The sequence below is a fragment of the Anabrus simplex genome, chromosome 1, assembly GCF_040414725.1.
Source record: "Anabrus simplex isolate iqAnaSimp1 chromosome 1, ASM4041472v1, whole genome shotgun sequence".
NCBI classification, from domain to species: Eukaryota; Metazoa; Arthropoda; class Insecta; order Orthoptera; family Tettigoniidae; genus Anabrus; species Anabrus simplex.
Window position 1 is genome coordinate 1192110123 of NC_090265.1, and position 19079 is coordinate 1192129201.

General features: G+C 42.0%; 1 protein-coding gene across 1 annotated transcript in view; it reads left to right on the top strand.

Annotated features, from left to right (window-relative positions):
• Positions 1–19079, top strand: part of LOC136858180 (27 kDa hemolymph protein) — a 76107-nt gene that overhangs the window by 15343 nt on the left and 41685 nt on the right. The gene's annotated exons all lie outside the window — the stretch shown is intronic.

A 19079-nucleotide genomic window follows, 5' to 3' on the forward strand; every position in this document is an offset into this window, starting at 1 on the left:
CTTTGCGCATTATATTGGGAACCATAAAATCTACCCCCACTTCTTGGCTACAAGTTCTGAGCCATATTCCTCCACCTAACCTACGGAGAAAGAATGCCTTGTTGCGTGAGTACCAGAAGCTGTTGAGGAATTCCAATCTGCCAATTCATAGAGATTACCCAATACCTTGAATAACAGACTTCGGTCCAGAAATCTATCAATAAGGACTGCCAAAATCCTGGTTGACAAATTCAGCCTGCAGCAGGATTGGAATCAAGAATGGACTTCTATGGCTGCAGCTGAGTATCAGAACTTCCCCTGTATTTCAAGAATACCAAAAGGATTTGACCTGCCTCGCAAAACCTGCACAACCCTCAATCGTATCAGGACAGCCCATGGAAAGTGCACTAACTTCCTCTATAAATGGGGGCAAACTTCCCTCCCCGGAATGTAGCTGCGGTGCCCCTAAGCAAACAGTTCGTCATATAGTGGAACAGTGCCCCCTGAGTGCTTATCAGGGTAGCCAAAAAGACTTTCTTAACCCAAATCCTTCTTGTATAGACTATTTGCAGAGCTTGATGGTGAAATTGTAACCTACATAGTGTATTGTATATTTAATTTGTGATTGTGTGTTTTTATTTTTAATGTCATATGCTAAATAAATAAATAAATTACAGCCTGAATTTCAAGTCCGCGGTCAGCCGAACCAGAAGAACGGAGTTGACAAAAACCTTTGTAAATGACAAAATCCAGGGATTAATATAGTAGCATCTGCATTCTTTTTTTACAGCACTTGCTTCCTTTTCGGCAGCTCTGAAAATGGTTTTCCGTGGTTTCCCCATTTTCACACCAGGCAAATGCTGGGGTTGTACCTTAATTAAGGCCATGGCCGCTTCCTTCCCACTCCTAGCCCTTCCCTGTCCGATCGTCGCCATAAGACCTATCTGTGTCGGTGCGACGTAAAAGCAACTAGCAACTCTTCTACATTAAACTTCAGGACAAATTTTCTTATATCATCTTTTGTTCTTTCCTATGTCTGAGACAGTCTGTTTGGCAATTACACATTATGCACAAATGTTTGACATATACACTCCCTTTTTGAGTTTTTCTATGACGCATAGTTTATCATTAAGAGAAAGAGACATATGCTTACACTTTTTATCTTAATTAGGTTTACTTAATGATATCGCTGTATGTTTCTGTTGGCCTACTAAACACACACACACTTTTTAAAAATCACAATGTAATGTACAGTAACACAAAACACTCCAAAGTATAATCACATATGAAGGTTATGCCGAAAGTTGTTAGCAGCCCGTAAGCCATAATTCTGAGGACAATGGGATTCTTTTCATTTGAAAGAGCGATGTTTGTCGACCTTGGAACATGCGTGTGCAAACCTGCCCAGCGATGGTTCCTCCACAGCGTGGGAAGAAAACGCAGGCAGTGCTGAGTCAGACGCGGTGCAAGATGGATCTGTTGCGCTGCGATTTTTGTGCAAAGATTTTTTATGATTATAAAAGAAATGTAAGTGCCAAAGAATGCCGTTCTTCTTTGCTGTGTGTTTTTGGTGAGGCTTCCCCTTCTAGGGCTACAGTTGGAAATTGGTTTCGTGAGCTTTCAAGGAGTCGGCAGTCAATTGAAGATGAACCTCGTCCTGGTAACCCAGCAACAGCTGTGACTCAGGAAAACATTGATGTTATGAGGAGAATGATCAAAGAAGCTCCAGATCTTACATATTTTGACATTGAAGGGACTCTAAATATTGGGTCAACAGCAGCACAGATCATCGTTCACAATTATTTAGGTCTTACCAAGAGATGTACCTGTTGGGTGCCACATTCCCTGACAGAAAGTCAAAAGGAGGCGAGAGTGGACTGGTGTCGTTTCATGCTAAAAAAATTCAATGGAGGGCAGTCCCAAGACACCTACAATATAATCACAGGTGATGAAACATGGGTCTAATATTATGACCCTGAAACAAAGAGACAGTCTTCTGTGTGGTGCTTTCCAGGGGAGGAACCACCCACAAAAGTTTGAAGTCAGAGCTCTGGAAAGAAGATGGTGGCAACTTTTTTTTTACGAAAATGGGGATCTCATCTCTGTGACCTTGGACACACATCGTACAGTCAATCCTGAATGGTATGTGAACGATTGTCTTCCCAAAGTCCTCACTACAAGGAGGTAGCATCCAAAGTCCAAGAGTGGGTGCCTTCTGCTGCATCATGACAATGCATCTGCGGACAGGGCTGCCAGAGCAGTGGTCTTTTTGGAAAAGGGAAAAGTGCAAGTGTTATCTCATCCCCCTATTCACCTGACCTGACCCCACGTGACTTCTTTCTGTTCCCTAAGACCAAGGAAACTGTACCGTGAATTATCACTGGCGAAACCTACAGAAGGTGCGGCCTCCATAGGGTCTGGACTTCCCGAGAATATAGTACAACCCAGAGGGCAAGAACACAGATAGCCGAGGAAATCAGGTTAACAAAGTTTATTAAACAAATAGGCAAACACCAAGAAAAGTAAAAAAGTTTTAAAGTATTTAAACACCAACATCTCTCAGGTTCCTCCGACACGTGCCCTATTGTAATTTACAGGGATCCAGCCCCTGTTCACAGTTCATCACCCAAAAACAGTGTAAAAGGTAATTCTGGATAAGACTTATTGATAAAGCGCCACCTCAGGTGGCTCAAGGAGGAGCGCAATTTTCCCTTAACATGACATACCATGATACCATATACATATATATATACTTTCAACCACTAAAGGGCACAAGCGCCCAATAAGTTAAGTTGCAGTAAGACTGCAATAAACGATCCCAAGAGGTTCACACATACTTTACGATTTAGAGGCAACTCTGCTTTTACAACAACTTGAAACAACTCTAGCGCCTATTCAGTGGTTTACAATCAAATAATGTCCTCCCATTGTCCGTGAATGTTGAGCGAGTTTTAAGTGCTTACCTCCCATACCCCCTAGCGGTCCGGGGTTCGAAGGCGGTGCGTGAGATGCTCAAGTCAGAGAGCGAGGCAAGAATGACTCTTGCTCCCAGCCAGGCCGCACGGCCTGGCCAAGAGCAGCCGTGACGCGAGACCACGTGACGCAAGGCGACACGGTGTGTCTGCGTAAAGAGCTTGGCGCATCCGCAGGGGTACGGGAGGGAAGGCAGAGGGGAGGCAGCACAGGCCGGGCCGTTCCCAGGGCGGAAATAGTTCCTTTACCCTGGGAGCATCTTTTAGGAATAATTTATTATTATTATTATTTGCCCAAAGGGACAACAACGGGCGAAAAAACACAATAATGTACCAAAATTGAAAAGCATTAAAACAGGCACAATAAATAGTATAGGAGGGGAGAGGATATCAAATACATGGCTCAGATCTCCCCCCCTAAAGCACCAACCAGGGTGAGCAATAAATTTTCATCAATAAAATACTCTTGCAGTATAGTCCATTCAGTGGCTCATAAGCTAATAATATAATAGAATTCTTGCCTTACAATTAATAAGCTATATAAATTACTTGGAGTACAATAGAAGAAATTCTTGTAGTATAATAGACGACAATTCTTGTAGTATAATAGACGAAAGTTCTAGTAGTATAATAGACGAAAGATCTTGTCATAATAGACGAAAGTTCTTGTCATATAATATCCCGGGATGTAGACAAGTAACAGCTTCAGCTTAATTCAGTTAGTTAATTAATAGCTTCACCAAGTGACATCTCAGTAAATTTTCGAGACCAGACCGGCCTCACACACCATCACCAATACAACCAAAAATATCTTCTCAAACAGCTGGACAGTTCTTGTGGCAGACACACGCCACATGACAAAAGGCAGTAGCGACCTGCACAAACTAGGTCAGCAGAAGGCTGGCAGAAGATAGTCCAACAAGAGCAAGGCCGAAGGCTCGGGAACTGGAGACGAGGCACACCAAGGCAGCCCACACGGGAGGCCCTTCCCATGCAGGCACGGGCGAAGATAGTCACTCCAGAACACTGTAAAACAAATCAAGCGCCAACAATTGTGTCGAATAGATGCCCAGCACATTGGGGAGATGCAAGCAAGAGATGGTTCGAAAAACCGGACCGGGGTATGGGAGTGATAAGGGAGAAACGGGACTCCGGGAGGACTCACATAATCATTAAACATACCACTAAAATTTTTAAATCCAAAGAAAATAGCTCCTCTTTAGGCAGAACACGTGTCAAGGGAACCGGAGGGAAGGAAAACACAAGGAAAAGAATGACCGAAAAAAATTACACATAGCAAACAAAATGCCACAGAACCTAGATAGCACTAGGCAGCCTTAACCTGGGACAAATGGACTCGGAACACTCTCTCCGTATCCGGATCTTTCACCAACAGGGTGACTGGTGTCAAGAAATCAATAATTTCGCAGGGCCCGCGAAACCGAGGAGCGAGTTTCCCAGAAGGAACGAAATTCTTAACAAACATCTTATCACCGACGGCAAGATCAGTAGGACGGCGCCCCTTATCATAGCGCTCCCGTTTCTTCTCATACGAGACCTTCAGATTTTGCTTGGCCTTTCTCCAAACGGCCCTGATGTTAGGGGGATCAATCTTTTCAGGCAACAACTCATTTATATTCCACAAGTTGGTGAGCGGAGAGTTAGGAACGAAAGAAAACATGAGAGAATTAGGGGAAAATTTATGAGCCTCGTGTACCGCAGAATTGAAAGCAAATGCAAGCCAAGGCAACGACGTGTCCCACCTCAAAACATCGTCGTGGTGAAATGCAATGAGAGCAGACCGCAAATTTCGGTTAACCCTCTCGGCGTAAGAAGGTTGTGGATAATAGGGGGATGTAGTAACATGAGAAATGGACAAGCTGAAACAAAATTTCTTAAACAGGTTCGATGTAAAGGCCTTGGCATTGTCAGAGACCAAGTACTGGCAAGGACCAAAGGACGAAAATATGGACTTCAAACATCTAATAGTGGTCTCAGAAGTGGCTAACCTCGTCGGAATCAACCAGGAAAAACGGGTAAAACCATCCACACAAACGAACACAAACCTATTACCATCAGTCCTAGTTTTCGGCAAGGGACCTACATAATCGATATAGAGCCGCTGCATAGGGAGAGTAGCTTGGCTAGAAGACAGTAAGCCGACACGGGTGTTAGGAGAAGGCTTACTGAGCGCACAAACCTTACATGCTTTAACAAGTTCCCGTACTTCAGCGTCCAACCCTTTCCAAATAAAATTTTCCCTAATCTTCTCCCTGGTCTTAAATACTCCTAGGTGGCCACCAAGAGGAGTTTCATGAAAGTATTTAAAAATCATGGGCACCAGGACTGAGGGAATAACGACCTTCATTTTATGATCGTGACGGGCGGGACAACACAGTACGCCATTCCTTAACACATAAGGATCAATAATTTTCCCTTCCTTAAGATCTTGAACAATCGGTCCCAAAATAGGGTCCTCCACTTGAAACTTAGCCACGTCATGATACAGTAATGGGGTATCAGACAAGATAGCCCCCGCTAAGGGTAAGGACAAGGGAACCTCAGAACTTGATGATTCGCCCTCCTGAGAAGGCTGATCCGAAAACATGCGACTAAGAGAGTCGGCGACTACGTTGTCCGAACCACGGATATGACGTACGCTGAACTGAAAAGCTGAAATTCTAATGGCCCAACGGGCCAGACGGCCGGTTTTCCTAGGTTTCCCTAAAACCCAACTCAGAGCCTGATTGTCGGTCTCGAGTTCGAACCTTTCATGCTCTAGGTAAATGCGAAACCTTTCTAAAGCGAACAATACCGCCAATCCTTCTAGCTCGTATACAGAATACTTTGCCTCGACAGAAGACAAGGTCCTAGAAGCATATGCAATGGGACGTCTCCCCAGTTCCGACTCCTGCAACAGGACGGCCGCAACGGCAGACGCCGACGCATCAGTCTGAACAATGAAAGGCTTGGAAAAGTCAGGCATAGCCAACACCGGAGCGTTAGATATGGCCAACTTTAAATCATCAAAGGCAGCTTGTTGGGAGGGCCCCCATTCAAATTTAACCCCTTTACGTCGGAGGGCGTTAAGAGGCCCTGCTCGATTGGCAAAATTTGGAATGAATTTTCGAAAAAAAATTCACCATCCCAACGAAGCGAGCAACACCCTTAACATCCAGAGGAAGTTTAAACTGGCGAATGGCCTCGGTACGAGAATGATCAACAGAGACGCCATTGGATGACACGATATGTCCCAAAAAAGACATTTGGGGCTTGGCAAAGGATACCTTAGAAAGTTTGACCGTAAGACCAGCCTTGCGAAGACGGGACAACACTTCCCTCAAATGGTGGAGATGATCCTCAAAGGTTTCGGAAAAAATTACGACATCATCTAGATAGTGATAAAGATAGTTGAACTTGATGTCAGAAAACAGTTGATCGAGCAGCCTAGTGAGGACAGCAGCGCCAGTGGAAATACCGAAAGGCAAACGGCAAAATTCGTAAAGATTCCAGTCCGTAGCGAAGGCTGTCAAGTGACGAGACTCTTCAGCTAACGGAATCTGGTAATACGCCTGATTTAAATCTAAAACTGTAAAATATCTAGCCTTCTTGAACCATGAGAAGCAAGAATGCAAATCAGGGAGAGGAACTGACTGCAAAACGACTTTCTTATTCAAAGCCCTATAGTCCAAAACAGGTCGATAACCACCTTGAGGCTTCGGGACAAGGAAGATGGGGGAGGAGTAGGCAGAAGTAGACGGCCGAATAATGCCCTGATCCAACATTTTATTAACTATCTCCTTTAACGCTTGCATTTTGGGAGGAGCCAAGCGATAGGGCGGTGACCTAACCGGAACCGAGTCCGTGACCTCGATCTTGTACTCTAAAAGATTCGTCATCCCCAATTCTTCGGTGAAAACGTCCGGGAAGTCATCACATATTTCCCTGATACATACCACTTGATTCTCGGGCAAATGACTAAGGTCTAATGCCATTTGGTCCTGAGGAGGTGAGGCAACACATGAAGAAGAAGAATTACACATAAATAAGGGTATCTTAGTAGCCTTACAGAATTTAAACCAGCAGGAGCCCTCCTGCATATCCAACAGGAGCCCAGTATGTGCAAAAAAATTAGAGCCGAGGATAATAGGATATGGCAAATTTTTAGTTACATAAAGGGGAAATTTCCAGGAGAAATTAGCCAGTCGAACTTTACACCTTACCACGCCGGAAACTTCCACTCTGGAAGAATTTGCAGCAACAAACGACAGAGATACAGGCAGTACATCAGAAAATTTACAAACAGAACTATTGAGAGCAAACCACTTCTCACTGATAAACGAGACTACGCTTCCCGAGTCCAAAAGGGCCGATACCGGTTCATTATTTACCTCTATCTTGACGAAGGGGGCTAATCCCTTGACCTCGGTGGATATGGCTAAACACTGATCGGGACACCCAAGAGAATATTCGCGGGAGGAAGGGCGAGAATAACCTGGTTCTACAGGCGATAGACCGGGGAGGCCAACACTTCCCGCTTCCCGATCTAGTCAGCTAACATTCGGCTTACGCGAACACTGCCGCGCCACGTGGCCAGGAACCCCACACCTGAAACATACAACATTAGAAGGCCTAGACTGAACCCTGGTGCCCGAACTGGCACCCGACACCTGTGCGCTAGTAGAACGAGCAGGGCACTTATTTCGAAGATGATCGGAAGCCCCGCAACCAAAACATCTTTTTAATGGGGCAGGTTTATTAACCAACGAAGAAGCAGAATTATCACAGGGCAAGGAAGAAGTATTCTCAACTCGAAGTGAATCAGCATGCCGAAAACCCTCCGCAGACACAACCATCGCTTCCAACTCTTCAAAATTACGAGGCTGGGACACGAAGCATAAACATGAACGGTATAAGGGAGAAATACCCTCCACGATTGTAGCTACAATTTGCTCTTCAGTGAAATTCAGCGCAAAAACCTTGGCATAAAACTTGATATCCGAAATAAACTCCGATAGAGACTCATCCAGGCGCTGCACTCTGAAATAAAATTTCTGGACTAACGAATGTAGAGCCCTAGGAGGAATAAACTGAGCCAATAAATGAGCATGAAACTGATGTAGTGAGGATTGAGTCGAAATAGCATTTACTATTTTATTTGACAAAACCCCAACCGTATATGGATAAATAATCTGTAGAATTTGAGCATGCGTTAACCCAAAGACTAAGGCATGATCCAAAAATTCAACCAGAAACCGAAGAAAAGAAACCACATCGCTTGCCGAGTTTACTGAGTAACGAGGGACACCTTTCAACATCATATTCAAAGGGTGAGGCATATTCGAAAAAGGGTGAGCTCAAAGATGGCACAGTTGACTGTTGATTCAACGGGCGACAATCGGAAGGAGCATTTAAACGAACAGACTGCTGCGGTTGAAGCGAAGCTCTCTCCTCGTCAAGCTCACCGCTACGAGACTGTTGATTCAACTCGCCTTCCGCCTGGGCAGGTGGGGGAAGAACGGGCTTTGATTTAATGGAAAGCCCTGCTAACCAGGCCTCCACCTTCTCTAAAAGGTCAGCTGATGTGTCCTTTAATTCGAGAACCTGACCCGATATCTCTTCCTTCAATTCCAGGGAAAGGAGATCTTCCACTCGTTGACAATAGTGATTTAATCTACCCTGTAGTCTCTTGAGTTGATGAGGAGAAGCCACGTCATTCTCCAGAAAATCCATCACAGATGCAATATTAATAAGGTTAGCCTGAATAAGGGACAGCGCGCTAGCGACCTCACCTTCAGTATAATGGGGTACCGTAATCGGTCTATTTAAGTTATTCCGTAACAAAATTTAATCGGCCTTGACGGTGCCTTTAGACTCTAAGTTACGTATCCCAAGTTCATACAAAAGCTCCTCCTTCCGCAGGGAACCCGGATAAGGTATGTCTCGAATGGACATGGTTGAATTGATATAAACCACACAACGACTAGAGAAATCCCGGAAACGGAAAGAATGTTACGGGCTCAAATTCCTCGGCTAATCGAAAACAAGTCCAGATCCAACGAACGCTCTGCTACCAGTTTTGTACCGTGAATTATCACTGGCGAAACCTACAGAAGGTGCGGCCTCCATAGGGTCTGGACTTCCCGAGAATATAGTACAACCCAGAGGGCAAGAACACAGATAGCCGAGGAAATCAGGTTAACAAAGTTTATTAAACAAATAGGCAAACACCAAGAAAAGTAAAAAAGTTTTAAAGTATTTAAACACCAACATCTCTCAGGTTCCTCCGACACGTGCCCTATTGTAATTTACAGGGATCCAGCCCCTGTTCACAGTTCATCACCCAAAAACAGTGTAAAAGGTAATTCTGGATAAGACTTATTGATAAAGCGCCACCTCAGGTGGCTCAAGGAGGAGCGCAATTTTCCCTTAACATGACATACCATGATACCATATACATATATATATACTTTCAACCACTAAAGGGCACAAGCGCCCAATAAGTTAAGTTGCAGTAAGACTGCAATAAACGATCCCAAGAGGTTCACACATACTTTACGATTTAGAGGCAACTCTGCTTTTACAACAACTTGAAACAACTCTAGCGCCTATTCAGTGGTTTACAATCAAATAATGTCCTCCCATTGTCCGTGAATGTTGAGCGAGTTTTAAGTGCTTACCTCCCATACCCCCTAGCGGTCCGGGGTTCGAAGGCGGTGCGTGAGATGCTCAAGTCAGAGAGCGAGGCAAGAATGACTCTTGCTCCCAGCCAGGCCGCACGGCCTGGCCAAGAGCAGCCGTGACGCGAGACCACGTGACGCAAGGCGACACGGTGTGTCTGCGTAAAGAGCTTGGCGCATCCGCAGGGGTACGGGAGGGAAGGCAGAGGGGAGGCAGCACAGGCCGGGCCGTTCCCAGGGCGGAAATAGTTCCTTTACCCTGGGAGCATCTTTTAGGAATAATTTATTATTATTATTATTTGCCCAAAGGGACAACAACGGGCGAAAAAACACAATAATGTACCAAAATTGAAAAGCATTAAAACAGGCACAATAAATAGTATAGGAGGGGAGAGGATATCAAATACATGGCTCAGAAACAATTCGTGGACAGCGGTTTTCGTCATATGAAGAAGCCATTGCAGTGTACGAGAGTGCGCTAAGTGACATCCTGAAAGAAGCTTGGACTGAGACATTTTCTAAGTGGTTTTAGAGAATAGAAAAATGTATACGTGCTAATGGAGAGTATTTTGAAAAGTTGTAATTATTGTTTTGCAAAAAAAAAATTTTTTCTCACACTCTGCTAAAAACTTTCGGCATAGCCCTTGTATGAAGTGTATCAGGCAGCTGAATGATTGAGGCTAATGGGAGTTAGTGCAAGTGAAGGTTATCACGTACGCACGCTCAAAAACAGAGTGGCCTTGGAATGGTCAACAACCTATCACTAGCTGCAGCACAAACTGCATAGTTTACAGTTTACTCGGTAGTTTACTCAGCTTTATGCTGTAATTGCTTTTATGTATTATTATTATTATTATTAAATGGCTGTCCTTATTAAATGAAGTCTGGACTAATGGGCTCTAGATTAATGAAGTTCTACTGTATTATCATTATTATTATTATTATTATTATTATTATTATTATTCCGTTTACCCAGTATTCTGGCACACGTTTCTGTCTCCATATGCACTTGAACAATCTATACACCCATTGTAGTCTAACAGGTCCAGCAGCTTTTATAATTTTCACACTGATTTCATCCATTCCTGGTGTCTTTCCCATTTTCATTTTACGTACTGTTAATTCCACCTCTGACATGGTTATATCATTTAATTTATAATTTTTAATTTATCATATAATTTAATTATGCTACAGATTAAAATCATAAGTAATACATAGTCTAGTCTTACTGTAAAAGTGAGATTTCCTAACGTCAAATGATTTCAAATAGTTCAACAAAGAAGAATGTTTTCAAGTAGTTCAACAGAGAAGAGAAAAATCTCTCCTCCGTTACTGTTATCGTTGAGTGCTATACACAGATGTGAGAACAAGTAACGGAGTTTGTGATGCAGTAGTGTACTTCATAATATTGTATTATATTGATTTGTCCCTTTTTAATATTTGTTCATGGCATTGACCTCGAGAGATCTTTTGCCAACACTTGCACCATATGATATGAACCTGCATGTAATTGGAATTGCGAAAGTATAGAGTGTTGAATGTGAGGAAAAGAACGTTAAGGGCGACACAAATACCCAGTCCCCAGGCCAGGGATATTAATCATTTCCAATTAAAAAAACCTGACCCAGCCGGGTGACAGGCGGACGCTTTGCCCCCTACACCGCGGGGCCAGACTGGATTTATCCTTAATGCACAGTCTAATTGTTCATCTAAATAATGAAACTGGAAAGTATATTTTCCTAAAATTAGGCTTTATTTTGATGGTAATATGACTAAGAACAAAAAAGAAAATATCCAAGAAAGGCTAAAGCTTCAAAATCTTCAAATGAAGAGAAGGAATCTATGTGAAATCTAAGGAAATCAATGAAGAACGATCCAATCAGGTATGAGGAAGTTAATCAAAGGAAAGGGGATGGTACCAAGCAAAGAAAGAAGCAAGAAAAAAAATTACTGGAACATGAGGCAACATGAGCAGAGAGAGATTGGAAAAGACTGATGAGGAAGAATTAGGAGATATTATGAATCAGAAAAAAAAAAAAAAAGTACAATTAAGATATTACATGAGAAGATCATCTAGCCTACCTCTGTGGTTTATTGGTTAGTGAGATTAGATGCCACCTCTAGAGGCCCAGATTTGATTCCCTGCTCTTCCATGAAATATTAAAAGTTGTATAAGGACTAGAACGTGGTTCACTCAGCCTCGGGAGGGTCAGCTGGGTAGAGGGCGTTTGATTCTGCTCAGCCATCCTGGAAGTGGTTTTCGATGGTTTCCCCACTTCTCCAGGCAATTGCCGGGATGGTACCTAACGTAAGGCCCCAGCTGCTTCCCTCTTCCTTGCCTATCCCTTCTAATTTTCTCATCTCCCACAGCGGCCCTGTTCAGCATATCAGCTGAGGCTGCTTGGGTGAGGTACTAGTCCTCCTCCACAATTGTAATGCCCTGTGGGTGGGGGTGGTAGAATAACACTCACGGTATCCCATGGTGCCTGCCGTAAGCGATGACTAAAAGGGGCCCCAGGGGCTCTGAACTTTGGAGTGTGGGTTGGTGACCTTGGGGCCGTCAACTGAGTCCTGGCATTGCTTCCACTTACTTGTGCCAGGCTCCTCACTTTCAGCTATCCTATCCGACCTTCCTTGGTCAATTCTTGTTCTTTCTCGACCCCAAACTATTTTCACGTCCTTCATGGCCCTTGCCTTTCTTTGGCCAATATCTTCATGTTTCGAAGTGTCAGATCCCTTCCATTTTTCTCTCTGATTAGTGTTATATAGAGGATGGTTGCCTAATTGTACTTACTCTTAAAACAATCATCTCACCACCACTCCTGAATTGTATCCCCGATCAAATGTCGCGTGCTCCAGGACACTGCCCTTGAGGTGGTTGAGGTAGGATTCCTTGCTGAGTATGGGAGAAAACCAACCCTGGAGGGTAAATGGATTAAATAAATAAATAACATGAGAAGATCATCTAAGAAATCCATCTTCCCAAATATTGTTGACATATCTACTGTAAAAGTAAATGTTCGTTAATGACTTGAACAACTATGAAAATTTACTTGTAATCTTAACGTCTCCAGTCCTTTTTAGGAAGTGTGCAGACTGAATTTATTGACAGCCATTATTTTTACTTTTTAGCAATTGATTTTATATTCCTGATCCTAATATCAGCATTTAGTCTTTTTATACTCTAAGACAACGTAAATATGTTTTAATAATATTGATTTTAAGAAGAAAAGGTCTTGTTTTTATTTTCTAATGTGATAATAAATGTTATTCTTTCATATTATAATATTAAAAAAACTACTGAGCTGAGTGGCACTGGCCTTCTGACCCCAACTTGGCAGGTTCGCTGCTGCCTCGGTCTGGGGTATTTGAAGGTGCTAAAATACGACAGCCTTGTGTTGGTAGATTTACTGACTCGTAAATTAACTCCTGCGAATCAAAATACTGGCACTTCGGCGTCTCCAAAAACCATACAAGTAGTTAGTGTAACGTAAACCGATATTGTTATAATATAAAAAACTGTACTGATCAGTAATTAGGACCAGTACTTTAGTAGTATTCTGCATACTGAAATGTAACAAAAAACGATATCAAGTGAAAAAAAAACATTTTAAATTTTAAAACTTCTATCAAAATCTGCCCTCTTATGGAGAATGACCTGTGTACATTTCCTTCGTTAAAAGTATCCATAAGGAAACATGCAGGATCATGCAGTAGAACCTCATTAATCCAGACTAATTTAAGCTCTAGGTTGTCTGAATTAATGAAAGTCTGGATTAAACAAAATAACTTATGAAATGAGCTAAGGTACATACTTAAGCACTCTGTTCAGTAAAAAAGAACGTGTACAGTGCAGTATTTTAAATTCACGAAATACAAATGTTATTTAGTGTAAAAGATACAGTATAAAGCAGCACAGTATTAGGCTCTACAAAAAACAGAATAACTACTGTAGTACAGAATTAGAACATGGCAATCATGGCACACCTTCGTTGACCACACTTGACATACTGACTGGTTTGAAGAAACTGCTGAATCTTTTGTCTTCTTTTGATATTAATTTCTTTAATTACTAACTCACGCAGATGCCTGAAATGTTCATAATATGCAGATATGTTCTCACCGTTGTTATCTTCAATGTATTTAATGACAAGATTTAGATGGTTTCATTATGTTTTGGCTTAGGGTTAATATCACCTGCTTCACCCTGGTTGGTCATATTCATCCATTTCAGAGCTTTTTGCAGCAATCGCACTTTGTACAGTCTCCTCCTTTGTAAAAATGTGATAACCTGTATCTTCATCTGCTTCTAGCTACAGCATTGCACTCGTAACTCAGCTTTATACTGTAATTGCATTTATGTATTATTATTAAATGGCTGTCCGGATTAATGAGGTTCTGTATATTAACTGAAGGAGAACATAGATTGATTGTGGAGAATACAAAAATAATGTGAGAACCAGAATGTGACTCCAGCCACTTCCTCATGAAAGGTACACTCAATGTCCTGAGAAAATATGTCTCTCATCTGTGAAAAGATTGCCCACCAGCGTAGTTCTTCTTTCACCCTTCCTTATATATCATCCCAGCAGCATGGTTTTCTTCCTGGTAACTCTTGCCTAACTAATCTGGCTGTTCTACATCGTGCAACATCTGCTCTTAATGCCTGTTCTCAGCTGGACATGTGCTACATTGATATTGCAAAGGCTTTTGATACCGTAGACCATGCTCTTCTTTCCTATAAACTTGCAGAACGTTTTAATATTCGTGGTCGCTTCCTAACTCTCCTGCAGAGCTTCCTCAATACCAGAACTCAGCGTGTGGTTCTTGATGGGTTCGTTCGACTCTTGTTATGGTACATTCTGGCGTCCCACAGGGCAGTTTCCTTCTTTTTGTCCTACTTATTGATGATCTCATTAATACTATAACCTCTGTTTTGTGTGAAATTCTACTATTTGCAGATGACTGTAAAATATTCAGACATATCGACTCTTTATCAGACGTAAACTCCTTACAAAGCGGACTTAACTCACTCTCTGAATGGTGTTCCACATGACGTCTTAAGCCTAATCCTACCAAGTGTTCTTCTATTTTGATCACGCTTCATAAATCCCCTATTCTTAGTAAATACTCCCTCCTCGGTAACCCATTCCCAACTCTAACAGAACAAAGTGATTTAGGAGTGTTGTTTGACAGTAAATTTTTATTCGTCCTCTATATACAAAAGATAACCTCACAAGCAATGTCGCTTCTTGGTTTGTTGTATAGATTTTCTGACATCATCGATTTCCATGCCCTCAGAGCCTACTATGTATCTTGCAACCTACCGATTATTTAATTCGCATCTCCCATTTGGTCTACCTCTTCATCCACTAATCTGAATCACATTGTTCATGTGTAGTCATTCGTCTGTGCCATTGTTAGAGCCAGATTATCTGATTGTTGGAACTTGAGCGGTAATCAGATACTAGATAAGTTAAATATTCGCCCGTTATCTAGTTGCAGGAAAGTAGCCGACCTTAGATTCCTATATAACGCTGATAACGGTTTTGTTCTTCTGAACCTGCATCCTTCTTTTCCCTACATGTTCCAACTCGCAAAACCAGGATTAATCCACCCTTTCATATTCCGTATTCCTTCCTCTCTCACTCGTTCAAAGAACATTATTTATCCGCATACCAATCCTCCTTAACTCTTTATCTTCTGACAGGAACTTGGACGTTTTTTTCTTCGTATGCCTCCTTTAATCGATTCTTAACCTAGTTCATTTTCTTCATGTTCCTTTTTTCTCTTCGTATTGCTGTCTCCTCTTTTGTACATAATGTAATATTTATTTATTTATTTATTTATTTATTTATTACTGTACTGTACCGTTACTTATGTGTTATATCTGTATTTATCTTAGTGTGCCTAGCTGTAAGTTCTTCTCTTCGTTTTACATTCGATCTTGAATTTTCCTCATTTCTTTTGCCTTCATGTTTTGCTGTTAATTGGTCTCTTTTTTTTTTGTAAGTTGCTTTACGTCACACCGACACAGATAGGTCTTATGGCGACGATGGGATAGAAAAGGCCTAGGAGTTGGAAGGAAGCAGCCATGGCCTTAGTTAAGGTACAGCCCCAGCATTTGCCTGGTGTGAAAATGGGAAACCACGGAAAACCATCTACAGAGCTCCTGATAGTGGGGCTCAAACCCACTATCTCCCGAATACTGGATACTGACCGCACTTAAGCGACTGCAACTGTCGAGCTCGGTAATTGGTGTATCTACAGTTATTTTTTAGTTTTTAATTGTTTTTCCTCTATTTTTTTATCATTACATGTTTCTTTCCTCATTGTCCTTCCACTTATTTTATGTTTGCTAGGTGCTGCTCCATTGTAAATATTTTTTCTCATTGCGGAACTCTGTAATTCGGCTTCTCGCGGTTTTGGTTTCTAAATAAATAAATAAATAAAAAATAAATACAAGGAATCGCTAGCTCTCAGCTTGCATTCAGAAGATAGTGGCTTTGAACACTACTGTTGGCAGCCGTGAAGATGGTTTTCTGCGGTTTCCTATTTTCACACCAGGCAAATGCTGGGCCTTTATTTTAATTGAGGTCACACGCTTCCTTCCTGCTCCTACCTCCTTCCTATCCATTGTCGCTATCTGTGTCATTGCTACGTAAAGCAAATTGTAATTAAAAAATTTAAAAAAAGGCACTAGATACAACTCAGACAAAAACATGCACCAAGACTTCACTGAGATTTGTAGGAAAAGTGAGTAAACATAGAGGATGATAGGAATAATATCAAGGATACTATCAGACATGCAGCAGAACGAGACCATCAGGTAACCAAAGACCTAGTTAATCAAATATTACAATAGGGCAATTGCTGATATAAAACGAGCAAGAAAATGATAGCAAAAAGATGGGATCAAAAGATAGAACTACGTAAAAACAGTTAAATAGCTTGAGGATCCAAAATGATGAAGCAGAAGGAAACTATTATATATGTAGAAGGAGATGTGAGGCCAAATAGGCAAAAGAATCTCCAGCCAAATTAAACCATTTTAGAAAACCATTCTGAAAACAAGAGCCCTTCATCAAGATTGCAACCGTTTTAGTGTCAAGTACAGAAATTCAGGAAGGAACAAATATTTTTTCAAATGCCTAATTGCCCTCCTCCAGGAAACTGTCTCATGAAGAAAATGTAGTTCTACAAACTAAAATCTTCTCACTCAAACAAGTAACTGAAAAAAGCGTGGGAATATAACAGAATATCATGTGGTATTTATTCATTTTCCAAAAGCTATGGCAGCTTTCACAGAAAGAGTTTAATTAATATCGTTAAAGAATTGGATTTAGAGCTTAGAATGAAACTGGCGGTGTTGATGGTGGTGGTGATTATTGGTTTGAGAGGAAGTGCAACCAGACAACTATCCTCTATATAACACTAATCAAGGAGAAAAAATTGGAAGGGTCCCGACACTTCGAGAATGAAGGTATCGGCCAAAGAAAGACAAGAGTCATGAAGGGCATGAAAATGAGACTCCCTAGGCCTCGAGTGCACTAATATCGTTGGGGTCGGAAAAGAACAGGGAGTTGACCAAGGGAGGTCAGATAGGGTAGATGAAATTGAGTAGCCTGGCACAAGTAAGTGGTAGCAATGCCATGACTCAGCTAAGGACCCTGTGGTCACCAACTCCACGCTCCCAAGTTCAGAGCCCCTGGGGCCCCTTTTAGTCACCTCTTACGACAGGCAGGGGATACCGTGGGCATTATTTTAATGCCCCAATCCACAGGGCGAAATGAAACTAATATAGGCCACGTACCTACTATCTGTCATAGCACGGGGAGAGGTGATACTCCCTAGTGGCGTGTCCGAGGTGCCGGATGGGGGGTCCTCACCGGCTTGCCGGCAGACTTGAGCGAAATAAAATAGGTCTCACGGACCAAACACTCATCTCCCTGTGGGTGAGGGACGCAGATGAAGAATACACCCACGGTATCCCCTGCCTGTCGTAGTGGCGACTAAATGGGGCAACCAAGGGATGATCGAATTAGAACCATGAGACTACTTGTAATTAGTACTACCACGTGGGGAAAACCATGGGTCGCCTTTACTTGCGCATAGTACCACTGTGTTAGGTACACAATCGGTTTGTAATTAGTAGCGGGAGTGTGTGAATCAGGGCGAGTGTTACAGTACCTGTGATTAGTATCACTGTATGAGCTACACCATGGGTCTGGCTTGCCTGTGATTAGTACCCACTATGTGCGGAACACCACGGGATAGTATGAGTCCCTGTGGTTGGTACACCTATGTGAGGAACACCATAGATTTGCATTGCCTGTAAATGGCGCCGCAATGTGAAAAACACCATAGGTCTGCGTTACATGTGCATATTACGTTACCTGTGAGTAGTACCATAATGTGTGGAATACCGCGAGTCTATACTACTCTTTATTAGTACCGCAACATGACAAATACCATGGTTCTACTTTCCTAGCGATCAGTACCATTATGAGGGGCTAATGACCTGGATTTTGGACCCCTTTAGACTACAAGCATCATCGATTCAGGATTATGCTTTAGAAGCAGTCCCTTGGTCAGTAGTACTATTGTTTAACGCTAGTTTCTGGGAATGTGGAGCATTGCAGGTCGGATCCACTGATTGTTTTAAATTCATATCCATCCATTCATTCTTAGTCATCACGTTTTGAATTCCGGTCAGTGGATGATTTTGGACTTTTAAATTGTCATTACATTTAAGTCTCATTTCGTACCATTAGGAACCAATGACCTAGATGTTAGGCCCCTTTAAACAACAAGCATCATCACTAATATAGGCATGCCTACATCTAGACTCATTTAATTTGTTCTAATTGCTAACATTCTTACCAAATTCCAGGGTGTTGGAATTTTGTTCCACAGGAGTTCTTTAATGTGTCAAAGCCAATGATATGAAGTTACACCCTAAAATGTAATTGACCTTGGCTGGTATTGCACCTGCTTTCCTGGAAATTGATGACCGGCGACTAAAAGGCTGTTACTGTCAGCATATGTATCAGACAAAACCAATCTATCCAGTGCACAGGCTCAATCTCGGAAACTGTAGTTTCAAATTGTAGGATCGAAGAATGGCAGAAATGTTCATGAATCCTGCCAGCTGCTCTTGAAAATAAACTCTATAGTCCGTTGTTTGCAACAGTGAAGAAGTTTGATATGTTGTGATGTTAAGGCATGTGTTTTGTTTCTTTTCTTCCATTTTCTTTTTTTTTCTTCTTTTCTTTTTCTCTGCAACAACTTTGTGCATTTAAATGTTGATGAGTGTAATTAACCTAGGATGCATTCCACTGTTGATCCTTGAAATGGTTTTCCATGGTTCCCTACTTCATCTCTGGTTTTTATGCTTTTCTCTAGGCCATTGCCATCTTTGTCTTGATCCTACTAGCCTTAAAACGAA